The sequence below is a fragment of the Chlorocebus sabaeus genome, chromosome 14 (genome assembly GCF_047675955.1).
Source record: "Chlorocebus sabaeus isolate Y175 chromosome 14, mChlSab1.0.hap1, whole genome shotgun sequence".
In the NCBI taxonomy this organism is placed as follows: Eukaryota; Metazoa; Chordata; class Mammalia; order Primates; family Cercopithecidae; genus Chlorocebus; species Chlorocebus sabaeus.
The window spans coordinates 92,885,207-92,894,825 of NC_132917.1; the positions used below are offsets into that span (position 1 = coordinate 92,885,207).

At 36.7% G+C, this 9,619-nt stretch overlaps 1 pseudogene; it reads left to right on the plus strand.

Moving 5' to 3' along the window:
• Positions 1-287: 287 nt before the first annotated feature.
• Positions 288-384, plus strand: LOC119622413 (small nucleolar RNA U13; annotated as a pseudogene).
• Positions 385-9,619: the final 9,235 nt, after the last annotated feature.

Below are 9,619 nucleotides of genomic sequence, written 5' to 3' on the forward strand. Positions count from 1 at the left end.
CCCAGGCAGAGTGCAGTGGCATGATCTCGGCTCACTGCAACCTCCACCTCCTGAGCTCAAGTGATTCTCCTGTCTCAGCCTCCTGAGTAGCTGGGCCTACAGGCGTACATCACCACACCCGGCTAATTTTTGTATTTTGTACAGATGGGGTTTTACCATGTTGGCCAGGCTGGTCTCCAACTTCGGACCTCAGATGATTCACCCACTTGGGCCTTCCAAAGTGCTGGGATTACAGGTGTGAACCACAGCACCTGGCCTGAAAAAGTATTTTTAAAATGTTGCCTCCAATTCTTTTGTAGCTCGTAAGCACGATGATTAGATTTTCAAAAGCACGTGTGAGATGTGCCTCCTCAAGCCTTGTTATGACCTCAGCACATCCAGATGTGCTGGAGTGCAGTGGCACAACTATAGTGTTTAGTGGTCTGTGACACCTTGTCTTTAATTGCCTCAGTTAAGGAGGAGTGTATGTATCGCTGATATCACACTAGATAATACAAGAACTAGAACTGCAGCCTTCTACCTCAGCCACCACCATCACCCGCTGTCCACACCCCCCACACACCCCCACCGCCCCAAGTAGCTGGGACCACTGGTACACTCTATCACATCTGGCTTATTTTTTGTAGAGACGAGGTCTTACTCTGTGCCCAGGCTGGCTAATTTATTTGTATTTTTGTAGAGACAGGGTCTCGCTGTGTTATTTAGGACTCATTTCTCTTCATACAATTTTGTAAGTTTTTCCTATGTCTTTAGTTTTGTAGAGACGGGTTCACTGTGTTGCCCAGGCTGGTCTTGAACTCCCAGCCTCAAGCAATCCTCCAGCCTCAGCCTTCCAAAGTGCTAGCAATACAGGATTGAGCCACCACACATGGCCTTAAGTTTTAATATAGAGTTTAGAAGTAGTCATTTAGAATTTATAATTTGATACAACATTTAGAGTTACCAAGTTCCGTAAAGAAAACGAGATTTTTATCAGCATTGCCTTGAATCGATAGACCAATTTTGAAAGAACTGACAATTACTTAGTTATGTCTTACATTTTATGAATATGTAATATCTCTCCATTTATTTAGGATTCATCTCAATACAATGTTGAAATTTTTCCTATGTGTCTTTCATTTATATAAATATCTTGCATCTTTTATAGATTTATTCTTAAGTATTTTGTATTTGTATTTGTTTTCTGTCGCTGCATAACAAGTTACCACACACCTAGTGTTTTATTTCTTCCTTTCCAATCCTTAGACTGCAGTTTCTTTTTCTGCCTGGCTAGGATCTCCAGCACTAGGACATTCAATCCTGTGTTAAATAGAAATGGATTTATTGGATATCCTTGTCTTGTTTCCCCAGATGACTATAAAGTTTTCCCATTTAGGGTGATATCTGGAGATTTTATATACAGTTGTCCCTCAGCATACATGGGGGATTGGTACCAAGACCCCTGCATATACCAAAATCCACGCATATTATATGAAACTCTATTGGCAACTCTACTATATGAAAAGTAGGTCCTTTAGATACACTGCTTTCTGCACCCCTATGATACTCCCAAGTCTGGTTGAAACAAATTCTCATATAAGTGAATCCTTGGTTTTCTTCCCCTAAGAATTCACCTTTTACTGTAGGTCATAATTTTTCAATCATATTATATCTTTATTCCTGCTTTCTTTTTGGTTATTTTAACTTCTTCATTCATTAATTTTGATGCATCTTTTCTATTATAAGTATTTATGGCTATAAATTTCTCTTGAAGAACTCCTTTAGCTGAATCCTATAAGTTGTAACATGTGGTATTTTTATTTGCGTTCAGTTATTTTACAATTTTTATTATAATTTATTCTTTAACCTATGAGTTACTTAGAAGTGTTTTTAACTTCTAGCTTCACTGCCATGAGGTCATAAGTTTTGGTCTGTATAACACCTATTCTTTACAATTTTGAGGTTTTGTGTATAAGATTCATTTTTGTAAATGTTCCATTTGGGCTTTAAAAATGTAAATTCTCTCATTGTTAAATGCAGAACTCTATATATGTCCAGTAGGTCAAGATTATTCATTGTAAAGTTCTTATTTTCTACATCCTTGCAGATTTTTCTTCGTCTGTTTGATAAAACAATCAAGTAAAGTAATTTAAATCCCTCACAATGATGTATTTCTCCACTTCTTTTACAGTTATATCACAGTCTTCATTTATTACAAAGACATTGTACATAAGTGTCTAAAGTTGTTTTCCCTTCCTAGTAAGTTATTTAGTAACTTTCTCCTTTTCTAATGATGCTGTTTTTCCTAAAGTCTTTTAAATCTTTTTTTAATATTCATATAGCTATAAAATCTTTCTTAGTTTCTAATGGGCCTTTTTTTTTTTTTTTTTTTCGTTGTTCTTCCAGCATTTCACAAGCTCTAGGCTCTGTACTACCCTGATTTTTGTCTGGAGGACACCAATATAAAATGTGGGTCACTGTCTGTCCAAGGCAGTGGTGAGGGAAACAAGGATACAATTGGAACTGTTTCTTTTCTAATTTCTCCTCTCACAACCTTCCCAAGCTGCTTCCTGCCCCAGGCCCAAGACACCAACTGTTATGGTTTGAGTGTGACCCCCAAAATTCATGTGTTGGGAACTTAATCCTCAATGCAACGGTATTGAAAGGGGGGCCAAGTGGGAGGTGCAGAGGTCATGAGGAGCTTGCCCTCATGAATGGATTCATGCTGCTAAAAAAAAGGGCTTGCAGGAGTTGTTTCTCTCTCTTCTGCAGTTGCACCATGTGAGGACATGGTGCTCTTCCCTTTCTTGCCCTTCCGTCTTCCACCAGTGGGGACACAACAAGAAGGCCCTCACCAGGCCACATGGCAGTGCCTTGATCTTGGACTTCCCAGCCTCCAGAACTGTTGTTCAGAATTGTTGTTTCTAAGTCAACTAGTCTCAGGTATTTTGTTATAGCAGCACAAAACATACTAAGACACCAACCCATAGACGTCAGTTTAAAACAGCACCTAGTCCCATAAACTCCACCATCACTATTGCATCTCCAGACATTTTCCACAAATTTCTCTGTTACTTGTTACTTTGTTAACATTTTATCATATTTATTACACTATTAGCTATCTATTCTTTCCTTTATCCATCCATCAGCCGATTGTATCTTTAGACACAGTTCAAAGTAAGTTGCAGACTTCACTGGTTTTAGCCTGTTTGGGCCACCATAACAAATTTTCATAGACTGGTGTTTATAAACAACAGAAATTTATTTCTCACAGTTCTTGAGGCTAGAAAGTACAAGATCAAGGTGCCAGAAGATTTAGTTTGCTTCCTGATTCACAGATGGCTGTCTTCTCACTGTGTCTTCACATGGTGGAATCGGCAAGGGAACCCTCTGGGTTCTCTTTTATAGGGGCACTAATCTCATTCAAGAGGGCTCCAACCTCATGACCTAATCACCACCCAGAGGCCTCATCTTCAAATACCATCACATTGGGGATTATGTTTCAACGTATGGAATTTCAAATTTTCAACATAAATTTGGGGGGAACATAAACATTCCATTTATAGCACCTTCTGAACACTTCAGAGCATACAAATCATTAATTAGAATGTAATATTTTTTTGCACTACCATTTTAAGGTAAATTTTACATACAGTGAGGAACAGAATCTTGAGAAAACAATTTGATGAGTTCTGAAAAATGCAGGAAATACATACATCTGCGTCACCCAAATCTTTATGAAAACATAAAACATGACTATACCCTAGAAATTTCCCTCTGCCCCTGCCCATTCAATCCTCATCTGCATCCAGAGGCAACCATTCCTCTGACTTTTTTCACTATAAATTAGTTTTGCCTGATTTAAAACATGGTTATGATTTATAAATAGAATAAATGCTGTTTTGTGTAAGGCTTTCTTCACTCAGAAAAATGACTTTCTTCATTTATTTTTTATGCTAAAAATTGCCTTTCTTTCAGTTTTTGTATCTCTTGCTTTTTCAAAATCTTAGAGGGAAAACGTTCAGTCATATGAAGTATGCTATTAGCCATAGTTTTTGACATGCCCTTATCAGATGGAGGAAATCTATTTTTTTGTTTTGGAGGGGTTTTTTGGTTATTTATTATTGATTTCTTTTTTAATTCCCCATAGTTAGACAACATACTTATATAATTTCAATTCTATTACATTTGTTAAGGTTTATCTATTAAGGAAATCTATCTGTTAAGGAAATCTATCTATTCCTAATTTGCTGAATTGATGTTGGATATTGTCAAATAATTTTCTGCATCAGTTGATGAGATCATATAGATTTTCTTGTTTTGACTCCTAACATGTTGGATTGCACTGATGGATTTTCAAGTAGCAAACCACCTTATATTTCTGATATTGACTCCACTTAGTTGTTGCATATTATTCTTTTTATATTGTTGGATTTGATTTTAAACAGTTAAGGATTTAAAAATCTATGTTCAAGAGGGATATTGGTCTGCAGTTTTCTTTCTTTGTTTTTGACTGTTTTTGGAATTGGTTGATGTATGCCTAATAAAATAATTTGGGAAGTGTTCCTTTCTTTTCTGTTTTCTGCATGACAGCATATAAAACTGGTATTTCTTCCTTAAATGTTTGGTAGAATTCTCCAGAAAAACCATCTGGGGCTTGAGATTTCTTATTTTAGAAGGTTTTAAGCTATGAATTTAATTTCTTCAATAGTTATTGTTCTGTTAGATTGTATACTTTACCTTAGATGAGTTTACATGGTTTGTAGTTTGTGAGGATTTGGCCTTTTAATCTAAGAGTGTTTCATAAAATTGACTTACGGTTTTTGTTTTTGTTTTTTTTATCAGTACAGTCTGTACTGAAATATCCTCTTTCATGTCTGATTGGTAATTTGTATCTTTTCTCCTTTTTCTTTTCAGTTTTGCTAGTGATTTATCAATTATCTGTTCAAATCATTAGATTTTGGTTTAACTATCGTTTTTCTGCTCTTACCTTTCATTGATTTCTGCCTTTAATGTATCATTCTTTCTGCTTGTTTTTTCTAATTTCTGAAGGTAGAAGTTTATTTATTTGAGATCTTTAAGTATTCAGAGCTCTAAAATTCCTATAAACACTGCTTTAGCAGTCTCTCACAAATTTTGCTATGTTGCATTTTCACATTCATTCAGCTCAAAATATTTTTTCTTTCTTTCTTTCTTTCTTTCTTTCTTTCTTTCTTTCTTTCTTTCTTTCTTTCTTTCTTTCTTTTTCTTTCTTTCTTTCTTTCTTTCTCGCTATCTTGCTTTCTTTCCTTTTTTTTTTTTTTTTGAGATGGGGTCTTGCTCTTTCCCCCAGTCTGGAGTACAGTGGCGCAATCTCGGCTCATTGCAACTTCCTCCTCCCTGGTTCAAGCGATTCTCCTGCCTCAGCCTCCCGAGTACCTGGGATTACAGGCACGTGCCACCACACCCAGCTAATTTTTGGTAAAGACAGGGTTTCACCACATTGGCCAGGTTGGTCTCAAACTCCTGACCTCAAGTGATCCACTTGCCTTAGCCTCCCAAAGTGCTGGGATTACAGGTGTGAGCCACCACACCTGGCCTCAGTTCAAGGTATTTTCTAATTCACTTCGTGAATTCTCCTTTGACCTATGGAATTTTTAGAGGTATGTTGTTTAATTTCTAAGTATTTGGAGGTGGTTGTTGTTGTTGTTATTTATTATTGATTTCTTATTCAATTCCATTATGGTTAGCGAATATACTCTGTATTATTTCAATACTATTACATTTGTTAAAGTTTATTTTATAACCCAGTTTATGGTTTATCTTGGTGAATTTTCCATGTGCTTTGGGTATTTGTGCATACCTATTTAGGACCATTATGACTTTATGGTGAATTTACCTTTTTGTAGTTACATAACATCTATATTTATCTCTGCTAATTTTTTACTCTAAGGTCCACTTTGATACAGTCACTTTGGCTTTCTTTGGTTTGGTGTTTCTTAGTATGTATTTTGCCAACCTTTATTTTTAACTTACCCATATCATGTTTAAAGTGAGTTTCTTGCCAGGGGTGGTGGTTCACACCTGTAATCCTAGCACTTTGGGAGGTTGAGGTGGGAGGATCACTTGAGCCCAGGAGTTGGAGAGCAGCCTGGTTAATATGGTGAAAGCTCATCTCTACTAAAAATACAGAACTTAGGCGGGCATGGCGGAGTGCGCCTGAAATCCCAGCTACTCAGGAGGCTGAAACAGGAGAATCCCTTGAACTTGAGAGGTAGAGGTTGCAGTGAGCTGAAATTGTGCCACTGCACTCCAGCCTGGGTGACAAGAGTAAAACTCCATCTCAAAAAAATAAATAAATAAAATAAAATAAAGTAAAATAAAATGAATTTCTTGTGGAGAACACATAGCTGGATCATATTTATCCATTCTGGCAACCCCTTTGTTTTATTTGGTAAATTTATCCCACTTGCATTCAATGTACCTATTAATATGTTTGATTTTAAGTCTATCTTTAACATTTTTTCTATTCATTCTCTTGGTGCTCTTCTATTTTTTTTCTTTTCTGCTTTAACATTTTGGGATATTCCATATTTGATTTATTTATTGTGTCTTTGAATATTCATTGAGTTTTTAATTTTAGTTTTTATATTTTTCAGTTCTCAAAATTCCATTTGGTTCTTCTTTATGTCTTCTTTTTTTTTACTGAGATGCTCTACTTTTTCCATTTGTTTCAAGGGCATTTAGTGTAGCATTTTTATAAAGAGCTGTTTCGAAGTCTGTCAGATAATTCCAACATATAAGTCATCACAGCTTTGGCATTTGTTGATTGTCTTTTCCCAGGCAATTTGAGATTTTCCTGGTTCTTCGTATGCCAAATAAGTTAGAATTGTATCCTGGAGATTAGGAATAATAATATGCTATAAAGCCTCTGGATCTTAGTTAAATCTTATACAGAATGTTTATGTTTTTGTTTTTATAGGTAATAGACCTGGTTAGGTTCAGGCCTCGATTTCTACCCACTGCGATTCCAGTGCCTGTTCAACTGAATGCCTTTGCAATGCTATTTGAATCTTAGATCTGTACTACCAGGGACCAGTCAGGACATGGATGAATTATGTCTATTCAACTCTCAAAAGTCTTTGGCATGCCAGCTATGATCACATCCATGCATGCACAACTCAGTGGTAAGCCCAGGGGTTCAGAAATTTATGATGTCACTTTTCTAGGCCCCTTCTTCATTATGGTCTCCTAGAAATTTTTCAGGTCCCTGGAGCTTTAGTTTTTGGTTGTCCAACCAGAAAGCTTGAGCTTCAGTTAGCCCCACTTCTGCACACGTTTGCAATTGTACCTATGTCTGGGCTTAGTGGCAGGAGGACCACAGAAAAAAGAAAATTAAAAACTTAACACTATTTCAGTGGTACTTTGAATTCTCATCTTCATCACCAATATGCCTCCTTTAATTATTTTCTAGAGTCTTCAAACAATTCCATGCATCCTATCTAGGTAAACCTATATTCAGGGGATATAGTGTGCCTTTACTATGTTACCCAGAACCAGAAATCCCAATATATATAAATTTTAACCACCAAATACCTTAGTAATATTGTTCTATTCACTAAATATTTACTTAGAATGATCAGTTTCTTCATTCTCCATTTTTTTCTTATAACTCAAACCTTTCACCTGAGATTTGCTGCTATCAAATTCATTCTTTCTAATTTCTAAATTTATTGAGAATTTTCCTAATTTGCTCATAGTGACCTCTCTGTTTTTGTTTTCCTAAATATATCTTATAGATCACCTCCATTTTTGAATAATATAGTTTCAAGGTATAGAATTCTAGTTCGCAAGTTTTATTTTCTTTCAATTTATTGAAGATACAATTTTATTGTCTTCTGGATTCCCTTGTTGCTGCTGTGAAGACAGCTGGCAGTCTAATTGTCGTTATTCTGAAGGTAAACTTTTAAAACTTTTCTGTGGCTATTTTACATACTTTCTCTGCTTTTCTGTAGTTTCAGTATGGTGTGTCTTAGTCTGGATTTCTTTTAATTATCCTGCCTAGTATTTGTTTAATGTATTGATCTGTAAATTGGTGAGTTTCAACAATTTGGAAAAGTCTCAGCCTTTTCTTTTCTTTTCTTTCTTTCTTTCTTTTTTGAGACAGAGTCCTGCTCTGTCACCCAGACTGCAGTGCAGTGGCACAATCTTGGCTCACTACAACCTCCACCTCCTGGGTTCAAGTGATTCTCCTGCCTCAGCCTCCCGAGTAGCTGGGATTACAGGTGTGAGCCCCCATGCCTGGCTATTTTGTATTTTTAGTAGAGACAGGGTTTCACCATGTTGGCAAGGCTGGTCTTGAACTCTTGACCTCAAGAGATCCACCTGTGTTGGTCTCCCAAAGTGCTGGGAATACAGGCGTGAACCACCACACCCGGCCAGTCTTTTCTTTTCAAATATGTCCTCCTCCTCATTCTTTTTTTCTTCTCTTCTTATAATTATTATTAGTTATATGTTAGACATTTAAATCTATTATGTCTGTTTTTATAATAATCTCTTCTGTAACTTCCCTTTTTTGGGGTGGCAGTCTCTCTATGATGTACTCTGGATAATTTCTTCTGACTTATCTTCCAGTTCACAATTTTCTTTTAAACCCTGTCTACTCTATTAATGCCATCTTATTACTCAAAGTCTAATCGGATAATCAGAATCACTAGAAGATAGATAGATAGATAGATAGATAGATAGATAGATAGATAGATAGATAGAGAGATAGATAGATGACAGATGATAGCTAGCTAGATTTACAGGGATTTGACCTTATGCAATTGTGGGAGCTGTTTAAAACAGTCTGTAAAGATCTTGTCTGATATTGGAGCTTCAGAGCTACAAGGTGGGGCCAGGCACAGTGGCTTATGCCTGTAATCCCAGTACTTTGGTAGGATGAGGTAGGAGGATTGCTGAGACCAGGAGTTTGAAACCAGTCTGGGCAACACAGTGACACCCCAAGGGAATGCAGTGAGCTATAATTTTGCCACTGATGGAGCAAGACCTTGTCTAAAAAACTTTTAAAATCTGCAAGGCATATATTCAGGAAGGGAAGTTGGATGTAAAGTGGGGAGAATGAGGACAAACTAGAATCCCTGAGCATAAACCAGAACCTGTATTAGTGTCTTAGTCTGCTCTACTTTAATGATGTAGGTGTTGTGCAGGAGAATCTTGAGCCCTCTATCATGGAACTAAAGACATGCTTGGCCCAGAATTTAGAAAATCTGAAGGAGGATCTGGGGTGAGTTATATCAGGTCTTGTTGCTGTCCCATATCAACAAGGTAAACCAGTAAACAACAATGTGCATGAGTTGCAATAGCATCTTCTGCCCCTTCACTGACCTCCCGGATGTAAAAAGCAATATGGCTGCTATTTTACTTCCACCTCCCAAATTTTATGCAAAATCTATCTTGTGGTTCACCCTAACTAGAAAAATGCATGATAAGAATCATCTTAGCCTAGCTAAGATGACATGTTACAAGATCACCAAGTATACACTAAGATGACATGTTACAAAATCACCAAGTATACACTTTTTTTTTTTTTTTTTTTTTGAGACAGAGTCTTGTGCTGTCACCAGGCTGGAGTGCAGTGGGGCGATCTTGGCTTACT